Source organism: Schistocerca cancellata, chromosome 2 (genome assembly GCF_023864275.1).
Source record: "Schistocerca cancellata isolate TAMUIC-IGC-003103 chromosome 2, iqSchCanc2.1, whole genome shotgun sequence".
Taxonomy (NCBI): domain Eukaryota; kingdom Metazoa; phylum Arthropoda; class Insecta; order Orthoptera; family Acrididae; genus Schistocerca; species Schistocerca cancellata.
Genome location: NC_064627.1, coordinates 664,506,586 through 664,522,780, shown reverse-complemented (window position 1 = coordinate 664,522,780; position 16,195 = coordinate 664,506,586).

The window sequence follows — 16,195 nt, the reverse complement described above, 5'->3', positions numbered from 1 at the left end:
ATGCTAGCTTGTGTTGATCCACTGTGCCTTCCAGAATGATGAGCGCACCCAGGGAATGCCACGAAAACATCCCTCAGCCCATTGTAACACCACAGCTCTTATGCTGTATGGATTTATTTTGTTTTTTGCTTTATTTAATGTTACATTGTTGATCGTCTGTAAATGTGTTTGAATCGATAACATAAAATTGTGTACTCTTTTCTTTGTCAGACCTTTGATGTCGTGATTTGATTCTATGCAAAGTAGTATATCTGTAATTTAAAATTCTTTGTCCCATTTGGAGGGAACAAAACTTACTGTATATAATTGTAATTTTGTGTGAATAATTTTTTGTAGAGATGTCAATATGTGTAAATGTTTTGTTTTATTTAATGTATTTGGTTGCTGTTATGTAAACTGCTGACCTTCACTCAGGGTTCTTAGTTATTCGGTATGTAAAAGGTGTAGTGGTTCCCCTCGGGAATGGAACTGTGTAGCGCGCGCAAATTGTGGTTGGCCTAGGTGGAAAAGGTGGAACTGATAGTCAGTCGGGGACGAGCCAGCAGTCGGAGACGAGCTACCAGTCGGAGACTGCCAAGTAACCAACGCATATTGTGATGATTCCGAGGGAGGCTTTTTCTGCTTCTTTCCAAGGGCTCGGATGGATGGATAAATAGCTGGAACTATTCTGGAGTTTGTATATATCATCGCCTACAATTCCACCTACCAACATGCAGTTGCCACCACATTGCGCAATCATTGCAACGTAATACTATAATGATGTACAGTGAAGGATCAGCTTAATGGATGTGCTAATGTGCTGAAATATAAGGTAATTCATATCTGAATTTATGTACCTACCTTGATTTTACTCCTCGTCATAACACCTCTCAGGTTCCTTTCCGTTTGAACTAAAGTAATTACCGAGTGTCACTACTGAAAGAACATTTATGACCAGAGTTTTGCTAATAAATGCCTCTTGAACTTAGTAAAAAGAAAGTTAAAGTTAATGTGGCAATAGAGTGAGTTAAAGTAAATATTATTTTTCAAAATAATTTTCCTATTAAAACTGCTATTTAAAGTACTGTTGCTAACTTCAATATTAAAAGTTCTTAAGACTGAGGCTTATAAGGCAAATGATCACATTATTGTCTGTAGTAAATTCTAAAAGGTGAGTCAGTTTCTTGCAATTTGGTCAGTATTGTGTTTCGCTGTAGTAAAAGTGAGAAAGCTGCAGTTGTGAAACAATATATATTCATGTTTGCTAAGTGTTTTTGTATCTCGTGTATTAGAAGTGTATGTTAATAGTAATGTTATAAAGACCATTCACTTTAAGTAAGCCTGAAAGTAATAGGGTGTTTCGGTATCTCTTATAATTTAGCAAATAGTTTGTGCTGCTCCAGTTGTTAGCTTCAATCTTAAAACATATGTGTGTCAGAGTTCATTGCACTCACGTGTGGATAAGTCTAGGTTGTGTTTGTCCATTATAGTTACTTATACCTACTTTCATAAACGAGAACGTTAATCTTTCTCTTGCCTAATTAGGCTGGCGACCGTTTCCCTTATTCTATAAACAGTATAGCTAGGCAAAATTTTGTTTGTCACTATTTCAATATTAACGAAATTCTGACTTTCATTTCCGATAAGCCACCTCCGTTAGGAGCAACACGGTCAACTTAACAAAATTCCTCTCAGAGGGTAACACTGCTCTGTTGCTTTGTGCCATAGTTGCTTTTACAAATTAGTTTTGTCACAACCTGTTTCTAGCATTGAGGTTATGGTACGGTAGTAGCAGCAGTTAGGAGTGTTATACGTGGCGCCGCGTGACAGGACGTTGTTCAGTTTGCACCTACAGACGAAAAAAATTACAAGTAGTTAGCATTTTACAAACATAGAGTGAACATAAAACGTCCAGCGGCACGAACCTGTACATTACTTGACAGAACTAGTACGTAGTGAAAGTTCAGTTTAAATTAAAAATAAAAGGTATCAGTACTTAATAATAGCTACAATGGACAGGAAATTAGAAATAAATCTAGACACGCGAGAGCAGAATGCAACCGAGAGCAGTTTAGGCAGCACACCAACAGATGGCATGACGCGCGAGTTAAATTACGTACGTTATCACGCAGACGTTAATAAACAGATCGAAGCTATGTGTGTAGCGCGTACTAAGCAAGACAATGTAGGCGATGTTGTCGAAGACAGTGGCTATGCTGATGATTCGAGGGATATGTTTGAATCACCAAAACCAGAAAGGGGTGTAGGATCTGAACACGAAAAGGCAGTAGAATCTACAAGTGAAAAGACACTAAATCTGACTGACTTGCTTAAAATACTGTCTGCACAAAATGACAATATTAAGGCACAAATTGCAGCGCAAAATGACCCCCCCCCCTTCCGTCCTGTTTCCTCCCCAGTACACCTCTCCCTACCTCCCTTCTCCCCCCAGTCCTTTTGTATTCCCCTCCTCTGCCTACCCCCCTCCCTGTCGCATCTGCCCCCCACCCCTCTTATGGGTCCTCATCCTCCATCAGCTCCTTTTCCGGTTCCCCCCCCCCCCCCTTCGCTTTCACTCTCCTTTCCCCCCCTTTTTGTTTTCCCATCTCCTGTCCAGTTTCCCCCACCTGCTCTTGACTGTGGTGTCACCTTTGCCGCCTTTTTCGTGCTGTGTTCTAGTGACTATTCAGTGTTGTGTTGCGAACAGAAACCATGCTGTCACTGGGTGTGCATTTTATATACTTTGCGAACAGAATCCAGACTGTCGCCGTGTTTTTTTTTTTAATTGTCTATTGTTTCCCCTGTCTGCTCCGTGTGTATTTTTATTCGCTTCATCATCCCTCTGTTGTTTGTTTTAATTTCCCCATTTTCTTTTCACCTTGTTACTCACTAAGTCCCCGATTTTATCGCCTGTTTTTTTATTATTATTTATTCTCCTGCTCTTTGTCAGAAAATCTGTAGGCTGCAGAGCGGCGTCCTAAGCTGCTGCCAGCCCGCCCCCTTCAGGGGGAATTGAAATTCAATAAAGGAAAAAAAAAAAAAAAACGCAAATTGACAATATCAATGACAATATTAAGACACAAATTGCAGCACACAGTGACAATATTAATGCACAAGTCGCAGCACTGGGGCAACAAAATGTAGAACAAAGTAAACAAATCGAAATGCAGGGTACCAGACTTAGTAAACAAATTGAAGAAGTCAACTCAAGGGTAGGAACAGTGAGTAATGAAATCAAAAGTATTAAAAGCGAAATTACTGTCATCAATGGCAATATTGCCAATGTACAAGGACAAATTGATGACATTAATGAAAGATTTGACTCTGAAGTAATTAAAATTCAAGATCAAATTGAACCCTTAGTCTGTACTAAGGTTGACGAAAAGGTATTCGGTATTAAATCCGAAATACAAACCGAATGTAACGCGGAATTTGCACAGATTAAACAATCTGTAACAGAAACAACCAGAGCTCTAACCAAACAGATTATTACTTGCGAAAAGAAGTGTGAACATAACACTTCACAAATCCAAGGCAAAATGTATGACTTGGAAAGAAAAATACAAACCGGACCTACACATTTTACTGAAAAAATGACTTTCAGTAAAATATTAGAGGGCGAGGAAAAATTCGACCCAGCAAAGAGGCATAACGGATGGCACCCCCTAGACTTTGTAAAGAATTGCGAAAGAAATTTTCCTGAATATTTGTCTGATCAGAAAAAAATTAATGTTGTAATTAGTGCACTAACGGGAGAAGCAAAAAGATGGGGGTTGAATCTGGATACTAACCAGATGTATTTTGAAACGTTTAAACAAGAATTTATTGACGAATACTGGTCAGAACAAAAACAAGACCAGTTGTGGCGTGAATTTCTAATGGCCAGGTTGTATGACATCAGAGGTAGGCAAACCATGAAAGAATTCTGCGAATCATGGTACAGAAAACTGATACATTTGAAGGCTAGAAGAACTGAAGCTGAGATCATTTGGGTTCTTTGGCAGAAACTGCCTGAGGATTCGAAACGATATGTTGGGAGTACACACAGAGGTTTTTCTGCGTTCTTGGAAAGGGTAGAGGATGAAGATCACTGGCGAAGAAATCGCGAGTACCGTCCCCATAATAACAATAATTATTCGCGAGAAAGTAATGACCAAGCTGAACGACAGGAAAACGATAGATTTCGTGTAAACACGATTCAAAGAGGTCGTGCGAGAGGCAGAGGAAATTATACGACGCGCGGCAGAGGATACATAGCACGGAATTCCCAAACTAGAGACGAAATGGAAAACCAAAAACCGCGTGTGTTACGGGCCGGATTCACGCGGAAACCGGTTTTGGGCCCAAAGAAAAGATGCCAAATATTAGATTCGAGAAGGAAAGATGTAAACTACGGGGCAGGAAGGTTAAGGGCGCGCCTATAGCAGACGGGCGCGGAGTGATACATAGTGGCGTTCCCAGTGCGAAGTCACGTGACCGTTCGTGCTCGGGCCAGCGGTTGCCGGAGCAGCGTACATTGCACTTGGCAGCAGACACAAATGGCAGACGTCAGAACAAGATGGCTGCCGTAGAGAGAGACAGAAGAGGCGGGATCGGACACTTCCGATGGCCGGTTTCAGTAGTAGATGAATGTAGAAATGAAAATAAAGTTAATATGTCATATGATAAAGATAACTCGGTATCGGAATCGTGCAAAAAGACTTTATTAAAGAATAAAAGGGAGCCAGAAAAGGCGAGTGAAAAGGAGAACATTTGTACTGTTAATGATGTGTATGAGGTAAAAGACGTAGATGTGGGGGAGGTTGTGATGAATAAAGAGGAAAGGGAGGTAGAATATGCCACGCAAAAGACGTGTGCACAATTAATAATAGGTAAAAAAGAGGTAGAGGAGGACGTTAGTAATCATGACATTATGAGCAGTGCAGATGAAATTATTGTTGATGGAAAGGTGTTTAATAGTTTTGATGCAGAAGGGTCTAGTAAGAATTTCGCACGATTACCTGAAAATGACAGCATGGAAGAAAATGAAATGAAAGTTATTGAAGTATGTGACGATTATACTAAGTATGAAGTTAAGGCTGAAATCGTTCAAAGTGATATAACAGAAGTGCCTGACTGTCCAAACGATGTGCATTGTGTAGAAAGTGATTCGAAAAACGAAGTGGCTGAAATATCTAGTGATAATCTGCCTCACTGTCTAAAAGTTGCTTTCCTGCTCGAATCTGATGACGAAAATGAAATCAGTGATAGTTCAGACGATGAAGGATATATGAATACAGATAAGAATGAATATAATAACTTTCCCTATTGTTCAAAAGTCGAGTACTTAAGTGAATCTGATAGTGAGGAAAAGAGTAGTGATGACTCCAGTGAAGATGAATTCTCAGGTGTAAGTGAAAGTGAATATACTTTTACTGAAAGAGGGTATGAGAAAATTAGTGACTTTTTCCAAAGCAAGATACAGAAAGTGAAACTGGGCCAAAACCGAATAAATTATTCAGTAATGTAACACAGGGGCATAATTTGCAGGAATCTCCAGATGATACTATACTGGGGCAAGCCTTAACTAATGTTTTGAATGGGTGTGAATTGCAGGAACAAAAAGAACCACCTGATAAAAGGATAGCAGAAAAGGAAATGTTGTACCTTGCTAAAGACTTTGAAATTTCAAAACCTAAAAAGCCACCTGATGAAACAAAACGTTGGCAGGATCTGAATAAATTAGTGAAAGATGTAGAAAACAAGAGGCCTAAAAAGCCACCAGATTTAAGTCACTGTTTATGAACCATAAAAGACTGCCTTGTTAATAAAGAAACTGGGAGCAGGATGCTGTATGTATATATGTTGTTAATATAATGCATGACTTTATTATTATTATTATATTTGAGTGTTACCTGAAAATGAATTATTGTTTTGTTGATCGTGAGGCCTGTGGCAGGTTGTTGTTTATTTACTGTAGTGTACTGTTTGACTTTGCTTAGAAACTGTTTATTTTCAATTGAATACTAATTGTTGCCAGTCTAATTATGAAGATACGAGGCATGTAGAGTGAAAAACCTGAAAACTTTATGAATAATAATGATTATGGTAACTTTATGCAAGTGCAAAGAACTTCATAAGATAATAATTAATTTATAACATACTTAAAGACCAGAAAGGGCTTATGTTTGCATCACATTGTGTATTTAAAGGTACATGTCCTCAGATGAGGGTTTTCAACCCTCAGGGGACATGCACTCTTTGCATTGTCAGGTGCCTGACGAGCCCCAGGGACCCGAGTTGTTGCCAGCACTACTTCCGTTTCTTTTCGTGCTGCCAACCTTCCTCTTCTTCATTCAGAACTTTTACTATCTTCTTTCCTTCTTCTCTATCAGAGTGTATTGAATAGTGTGGAAATAATGTAGAATACTGTGTGTTGTTTGTGGACAAGTAAATGAACTATTAAATTGGGTACACTAGAAAATGACCAAGAATAATGAAAGTATGTTGGGTATTGTTAAAGAGAAAATGTAATGGAAAAGTAATTGGAAAGAGAAATATAGATGAGAAAAGAATAGCTTACTGAAAAGAAAAGGTAGATGAATGCCATAGTATAATTAAATGTAAATGTTTTTGAAAAAAAGGGGCAAATATGGTGTTGAAAAACTGTATATGTGTTTAAAACTGAGGAGATGAACCTGACTAATGTACATGAAATAGATTAGAGAGGTATGTGTCTAGTGCCACCAAAAGTAGGCAGAAATCACTTACAGTAAGATATGAAATTATTGTCCTGATCTTGATGTATGTAATGACCTAACTGTGTGTGGAAAAGCAATGGTAAAGGAGCAGTAAGAAATTCTTAATCCTGACTTGATCCCAAGTATGACATTTAATTTTTTTCTCGATTAATGTATATGTTACCTGATTTTGTCATGATGTAAAGAAAAATTTAATATTACCAGTGTCTAATTGCTGTTTCAAAGTTGCAGGTTTTATGTTTTATACCATTAAGGCAATTTGTACCAAAAGTGTGACAGAATGATGAAAAACTTGGAGATGATGACAATAAACTGCTCAAAAATATGATGATGGGCAGCAAAACAAGACAAAAGAATAAAATTTTGTGGTCCTGAAGTTGAGGGCTACCAAATATGCTATGTGAGCAGTAGCCAAAGGACTTGCCATTGTGGGGCAAGAAGTTAAGTGGTCACGAACTGCCAAACCTAGAGGATGGGGCTGTGTCAATTTAAAAATGTGTCTTTTAGTGTTCTTTATCTAAAATGTTTTTTTGTGTCTAAATGTTTACATACAAAGACTGCCAAACCAATAATGGGCAGAATGAATAACATGAACTGTTAGTACTGAGGCAAGCAGTGAACTAAGTTAGGTTTTTTGAGCAATGTGTTATGAACTGACTATTCTTATTGAAGTCAGTGAAAAGTTATTATAAAATATATATGCATTCTTATTTAAATGGATGTAGATGTTTTTGATACTAGGGTTTTTGAAATAACTTTAAGTTTTGGACTGCCTTGTTTTACAACACAGCAGTGATGATTAAAGATAGGGTCTGAATAGGTTAGTGTGTTTATGTGCAACAAATATTTTTGACTGCTATTAATGAAGAGCAGCTTTAAAGTTAATTATTTTGAAAAAAAACCTTGCAAAGTTAATTTTGTGTTTAAGGAATCAGTTGCAAAAAGTTCTCATAGCTGTTTTGTGTAGATATTGGTACATGAGTGGATGCAAAATGAATTTTTTTTAACATGCCATTAATTTCTGAACCTTGTAAAAATGTACTGTGATCATGACTATACTTGTGTGTCTGAAACTTACATTCCTTTAAAAATATTGAAAGACAAACTTCTGTTTTGCTAAGTTAGAATGTTCTGTGTTGTAAATGTGTATTCTTTTATTTTATTTTGAAGGCTATACCTTTTCTACTAATATGCAGATTTAATTTGTGTACTGATTGCCTATTAATTGAACTGTGTGTGTATGAAATGAACATGCTTAAAGATATCTAGTGTAATGATGAAAATTAGTATCCTTAAACAAGTGTGAAAATGAAAATTACTGTAAATGTCTTATTTAGGAAAATGTTTTGGAAGAATGGTATGAAGTTTCTTAGTGTATATACTGTATGTCTGTAATATGTATTTTTTTTGTCCCAACTAAAGTTGGATGGAATAATTTTTTTTTTTTTTTTTGCAGCCAGCACCACTTAAGTGTTATAGATGTTTCCTTGAAGTATCCCTTACAGGAAACTTCAACGAATCATGGGGCATGTGTAACACCACAGCTCTTATGCTGTATGGATTTATTTTGTTTTTTGCTTTATTTAATGTTACATTGTTGATCGTCTGTAAATGTGTTTGGATCGATAACATAAAATTGTGTACTCTTTTCTTTGTCAAACCTTTGATGTCGTGATTTGATTCTATGCAAAGTAGTGTATCTGTAATTTAAAATATTTTGTCCCATTTGGAGGGAACAAAACTTACTGTATATAATTGTAATTTTGTGTGAATAATTTTTTGTAGAGATGTCAATATGTGTAAATGTTTTGTTTTATTTAATGTATTTGGTTGCTGTTATGTAAACTGCTGACCTTCACTTAGGGTTCTTAGTTATTCGGTATGTAAAAGGTGTAGTGGTTCCCCTCGGGAACGGAACTGTGTAGCGCGCGCAAATTGTGGTTGGCCTAGGTGGAAAAGGTGGAACTGATAGTCAGTCGGGGACGAGCCAGCAGTCGGAGACGAGCTACCAGTCGGAGACTGCCAAGTAACCGACGCATATTGTGATGATTCCGAGGGAGGCTTTTTCTGCTTCTTTCCAAGGGCTCGGATGGATGGATAAATAGCTGGAACTATTCTGGAGTTTGTATATATCATCGCCACCAAGAAATGACAGAGTCCAGCAATTCTGCCTACAATTCCACCTACCAACATGCAGTTGCCACCACATTGCGCAATCATTTATTTATTTTATTTATTTATTTATTTGATTAGCCATCCGTAGACATTTTGCAATGTATGGATGTTGTCAGTTTGGATACAGTGATTTTTGCAGATACATTGACACTTTTATATGCATTTACAGAGTATACAAATACAATGACATTTATCACTTAAATTACATTCAAACAATTAAATATTCACTTATTGTTTAGAAACAGTGTTCCTGAAAATATAGTTTAAGGGTTTTTCTGTAACAGTACACGTTGTTAATTTCTTTGATGTCCTGTGCAGCTTGTTATACATTTACAGAATATACAATACAATGTCATTATGTCACTTAAATTACATTCAAACATTTAAATATTCACTTACTGTGTAAAAACAGTGTTCCTGAAAATACAGTTTAAGAGTTTTTCTGAAACAGTACATGCTGTTAATTTCTTTGATTTCCTGTGGCAGCTTGTTATACAATTTTACACCCTGATACAAGAAACTTTTTTGGGTCTTATGCTTATTTCTCCTATCTAGATGAAGGCAGTGGCTTGTTCTTGTGCTATAGCTGTGTAAAATGCTGTTTGTACTATAATTCACTATATTTTTCTTTATATATACTATAGTGTGGAACATAAATAAACAGGGAACAGTTAGAATACCAAGTATTTTGAATAGTTCTCTGCAGTGAGCCCACTTACTGCTTTTAGTTATAATTCTCACTGCTCTCTTCTGTACTTTAAAAACTGTTTGTAAGTTGAGTACATTATTTCCCCAGAAAATTATCCCATAGCTTATGACTGAATGTACATAGCTAAAATATACAGTTCTTAGACATTCATCGCTGCATACTGAGGAGAGAACTCTAAGTGCGTAATACTATAATGATGTACAGTGAAGGATCAGCTTAATGGATGTGCTAATGTGCTGAAATATAAGGTAATTCATATCTGAATTTATGTACCTACCTTGATTTTAATCCTCATCATAACACCTCTCAGGTTCCATTCCGTTTGAACTAAAGTAATTACCAAGTGTCACTACTGAAAGAACATTTATGACCAGAGTTTTGCTAATAAATGCCTCTTGAACTTAGTAAAAAGAAAGTTAAAGTTAATGTGGCAATAGAGTGAGTTAAAGTAAATATTATTTTTCAAAATAATTTTCCTATTAAAACTGCTATTTAAAGTACTGTTGCTAACTTCAATATTAAAAGTTCTTAAGACTGAGGCTTATAAGGCAAATGATCGCATTATTGTCTGTAGTAAATTCTAAAAGGTGAGTCAGTTTCTTGCAATTTGGTCAGTATTGTGTTTCGCTGTAGTAAAAGTGAGAAAGCTGCAGTTGTGAAACAATATATATTCATGTTTGCTAAGTGTTTGTGTATCTTGTGTATTAGAAGTGTATGTTAATAGTAATGTTATAAAGACCATTCACTTTAAGTAAGCCTGAAAGTAATAGGGTGTTTCGGTATCTCTTATAATTTAGCAAATAGTTTGTGCTGCTCCAGTTGTTAGCTTCAATCTTAAAACATATGTGTGTCAGAGTTCATTGCACTCGCGTGTGGCTAAGTCTAGGTTGTGTTTGTCCATTATAGTTACTTATACCTACTTTCATAAACGAGAACGTTAATCTTTCTCTTGCCTAATTAGGCTGGCGACCGTTTCCCTTATTCTATAAACAGTATAGCTAGGCAAAATTTTGTTTGTCACTATTTCAATATTAACGAAATTCTGACTTTCATTTCCGATAAGCCACCTCTGTTAGGAACAACACGGTCAACTTAACAAAATTCCTCTCAGAGGGTAACACTGCTCTGTTGCTTTGTGCCATAGTTGCTTTTACAAATTAGTTTTGTCACAACCTGTTTTTAGCATTGAGGTTATGGTACAGTAGTAGCAGTTAGGAGTGTTATACCATAATGCTCCTTCCTCCAGACTGGACCCTTCTGATGATTGTTGGAAGGTCTTTGCTTTCAGACGTTTCACGCTGTACAGGCCATGTGTCCAATGGAGCATGAAATGTATCCAGTTGCAGTACTGCTGTGGCAGTTCCAGGTTTCGTTGCTGATGAATAGCTGTCAGTGGGGAAGCCTGCTGTAGAGGAGCATATGCAGCAATGATCGCTGAATTTGGTTTAAATTCAAGGAGCTGGTGATCAGGAGATTACAGTAAACTCATCTTGGTCCTCTTCGAAACAGTCACATACACTGTAAGCTATATGACACGATTGCACTTTCCTGCTGGTGGATGCCATTGTGCTGAGGGAAGAAAACTACATGTAGGCATATACAAATTCCCCAAGAACTTGGTAGACTCTTCGTTCATCTGGACGATCAGTTGCTCAAGTGTTGCATGTCTATTCGACTGTACACATCTCTGCAGCAGTCGTTCACCCCTGGCATCTATGGTCTGTGGTGCCCCACAGTTGCCTCAGCGCTAGTTTAGGATAGCGTTGTTTTACCATGCATGGTATACTTTAATCATGTCAGCCCTGTGAGCAGTTTACAAACGGAAATGCTTGCAACATTTGCCCTGATAGCTGATGATCAGACCCTTTTGAACGTCAGATAAATTTCTCCATTTGTGCATTACAACAATGATTATACTGAAACTTCCTGGCTTATTAAAACTGTGTGCCAGACCGAGACTGGAACTCGGGACCTTTGCTTTTTGTGGGCAAGTGCTCTACCACTGAGCTACACAAGCCGACTCACGCCCCGTCCTCACAGATTTACTTCTGCCAGTACCTCGTCTCCTACCTTCCAAATTAAAGCACTTACCTGTGAAAGGCAAAGGTCCCGAGTTCGAGTCTCAGTCCGGCACACAGTTTTAATCTGCCAGGAAGTTTCATATCAGCACACACTCCGCTGCAGAGTGAAAATATCATTCTGGAATGATTATACTGTTTTCTGCATCCTCCTTGACACACTGTGCTGCTAGTGCTGCCATCTATCGGTGGTATGTGGTTATTGCACGTTGACGTTAAAAATAAGTGATGATCATATTAATATGATTGGACTGTATAAAACAGTTCATCTAATGTGGTTCGAAGGGTACTCAGATATTTGTCATAATGAAGTAGTAGTTGACATCACAAAGATAATATCAAAGAAGGAGATGCACCGTTTAATCATCTTCCTAAATGTCACTTTCTTCACATTTCAAGAAAAGAGGTATAAGAGCAATAGGAACTGTGGTGACAAATCTCTCAAGAGAAAAGGAACTTTCTTTCACTTCAGTCCAGAATATTATTCCAGCAAAATCATGGTATAAAAACGAAATACAAAACCCCACACACAGACTCTGAGGCGCATGTATTAATTGTCTGACTGCCGTATTATCCTCAGCTGTTCGTCATCGGATGCTGTATGGAGAGGCAAGGGGTCAGCACACTGCACTCTAGGCCACTGTCGACATTCAGACACTGGACCTGCCACGATGCCACCTGTCAGTCAAGTGGATCTCCAACTGACATCATGTGGCTGAGTGCATCCTTGCTCATTGCTCCCACTGAGCAAAAATCCCTGGCAATATCGAGAATTAAGCCCATATCTCCAGCATGAGAGTCTGTTACGTTAAGCACTCAGCTACTAAGGTGGATCAAATTATAGTGCAGCAAGAAGAATATTCTGAGGAGACATGTGGCATCAGTTATATGAATTAGGCTGAGACACCTGTGTTTCCCTGCCCACCTCTATAGGATTGGCGTGATAGGGATCTTAACCATAACATTTTGGGACATTCTAAATATGTTCCACACCGATAGAAACTGTGAGAAAACCTAGCAAAAACGCGGATTCCCAAGCTAACAAATACGAAAACGCTAAAGAATTACAACAATATCGATGTTTGATAGCACATGATCTGCAAGATACAGAGATGAGGCTCTGACATATCAAATACTGACATTTGTAATTTTGTGCATCTACTAGCGAACCACTGGAATGGGATATATGTCCTGAACTCCTTCTCCACTCTCTCCTGTCCATTTCACCGCATCCTGGTCTTTGCCCATTTTCCCCTCCTTCCCTCTCTCTCTGTCCATCACCTCCTCCCTCTCTCATTTCCTCCTCCCCCTCTAGATTTACTCCTCCTCCTTCTCTCTGACAACCTTCTTCCCTTTCCCCTTTCTATGTGCATTTCCTCCCTTTTCCTATTCACCTCCTCTTCCTCACACTGTCTTGCCCTTAGCCTTGTCTATTGTTATTGCAAACTGCAAACAGAACACTGACTGTGAATTGAAGTCGCTTAAAATGAGCGAATAAATCGATTGGGATCACTGGTATATGGGTTATGAGAGAGACCTCTCCAACTACAGTAACTGTGAGGGCAATAGCTTCAACAACAGTATTTTGCATAGCTTCAATCTGTGAACAGGTGGGATTTAAAGTTTGAGGTGGTTAAAATTCCATAGTAGTTTTCTAATCATAAGCTAATAAGCCATAAACACAAATTTCTTGTTTTCTGTTATGAACAACTATGAGTGAGGAAAAAAGTCCCCAATGTTGAATACACAATTTTTGTTTGGAAAGTTAAGGAGAAGGAATGTATTCAGAAGAAACAATTTGTCTAAAGGTTTAGAAGAAAAGCCCTGCTATCATAGTTAAAACTGACTGTGAGAAATAAGACTAGAATCAGCACAAGGTCACAGCATAGCATAACATTTTCTTTTTTCCAACTGGTTTCAACAGAAAACATCTACAACATTGTTTAAAAGATATATAGCTTATGTCTGTTGGAGTCTTCATTAGAATATTGTATAAAATTTGAAGTAAATCACTCAGGTAATTTATGAGACTTTTGCAAACAACAATTCTCCTTTATATATTTACATAAGGTATATATTAAAAATATGTAACCTATGTCCGTCTCAATATTTGTTAGAGTAACATAAAAAACCTTGAAGCAAATTGGACAACAACTTTTAGAGATTCTTACAAACAACATTTCCCCTTATATTTACATCGACAGTCTATATGAGCTACGTCGATCTCAATGTCTACTGAGCATTATGTAAAAATTTGAAGTTGGCAAGAATGTATCGAGATTTTTGCCAATAATGCTTCTGATTTATATATTATAAATATATTCATGTACTGGAAATGTGAATTATCGATGTCAGCCTGAATATTGATTGACATAAGCTATATATTTTAGTATATATAACATACATATGCTGGTAATAAACAAAGATGAAATATTATTAGCAAAAATCTCAAGAAGTCTTGAATGATTTTACTTCAGATAAGCTATGGAACATTTGAATGAACATTAAAATTTTTATTCTATATATATATATATATATATATATATATATATATATATATATATATATATATATATATATATATCTGTGTGTAACATATGATGAGGAAATGTTGCTATCAAAAATCTCAAAGACCTCTTCGCTGTTTTACAACGAATTTTTAACACCACTCTAATGAACATTTTGTCAAACATAGACTATATATATATATATATATATATATATATATAAGGGAAGTATTGTCAGCAAAAATCTCAAAAAGTTCTTAATGGAATTGCTTCAAATTTTTGCATAATGCTCTAATGAATATACAGAGAGACACAGGATATACATTTTTTTAATATGTGTAACATATAAATGCATATGTTTATACATAAAGTAGAAAAGTTGTTACCAAAAATTTCAAAATGATCTTGCGTGATTTACTTCAAATTTTTATCTGATAATCTTATGAACATCAAGATGAACATATCCTATATATTTTAAATATACACAATATATAAATAATTATGGAATTTTTGAAGTGAAAATATTGTTACCAAAAGTCTCGAATGTTGTTGATCGATTTAGTTAAAATTTTTATGCTATACTCTAATGAGCATTCTGACAGATACAGGCCTCATATAGTGTTACAAATAACTTAAACAATATGTGCAATATGTAAAATGAAAATATTATGAGGTATCTTGAAAATTAATCAACTGATTTGCTTATAAATTTATACAATACTCTAATGATCTTTCAGACCAATATTGATTACAGATTATTAATACAGATAACAGAAATATTGTTATGAAAAATCTCGAAGAGTTCTTTAACAATTTGCTTCAATTTTTACATGTTACTGTAATCAACATTTGTTACACATCATTATATATATATATATATATATATATATATAGTTTGGTATAAATTTTTTAAATATATATAATGTATTATACGTACATAATCTATAAAAGGGATACTTTGTAACAAGAAATCTCAAAAAGTTATTGAGCAATTTACTTTGAATTTTTACCTGATATTTTAATGAACTTTGTTATATTATTGACTAATTTAATTCGAATTTTTACACAATACTCTACTGAACATTCGTATGAGCATAGTCGTCATATTTTTAATATATAATATACACTCCTGGAAATGGAAAAAAGAACACATTGACACCGGTGTGTCAGACCCATCATACTTGCTCCGGACACTGCGAGAGGGCTGTACAAGCAATGATCACACGCACGGCACAGCGCACACACCAGGAACCGCGGTGTTGGCCGTCGAATGGCGCTAGCTGCACAGCATTTGTACACCGCCGCCGTCAGTGTCAGCCAGTTTGCCGTGGCATACGGAGCTCCATCGCAGTCTTTAACACTGGTAGCATGCCGCGACAGTGTGGACGTGAACCGTATGAGCAGTTGACGGAGTTTGAGCGAGGGCGTATAGTGGGCATGCGGGAGGCCGGGTGGACGTACCGCCGAATTGCTCAACATGTGGGGCGTGAGGTCTCCACAGTACATCGATGTTGTCACCAGTGGACGGCGGTAGGTGCACGTGCCCGTCGACCTGGGATCGGACCGCAGCGACGCACGGATGCACGCCAAGACCGTAGGATCCTACGCAGTGCCGTAGGTGACCGCACCGCCACTTCCCAGCAAATTAGGGACACTGTTGCTCCTGGGGTATCGGCGAGGACCATTCGCAACCGTCTCCATGAAGCTGGGCTACGGTCCCGCACACCGTTAGGCCGTCTTCCGCTCATGCCCCAACATCGTGCAGCCCGCCTTCAGTGGTGTCGCGACAGGCGTGAATGGAGGGACGAATGGAGACGTGTCGTCTTCAGCGATGAGAGTCGCTTCTGCCTTGGTGCCAATGATGGTCGTATGCATGTTTGGCGCCGTGCAGGTGAGCGCCACAATCAGGACTACATACGACCGAGGCACACAGGGCCAACACCCGGCATCATGGTGTGGGGAGCGATCTCCTACACTGGCCGTACACCACTGGTGATCGTCGAGGGG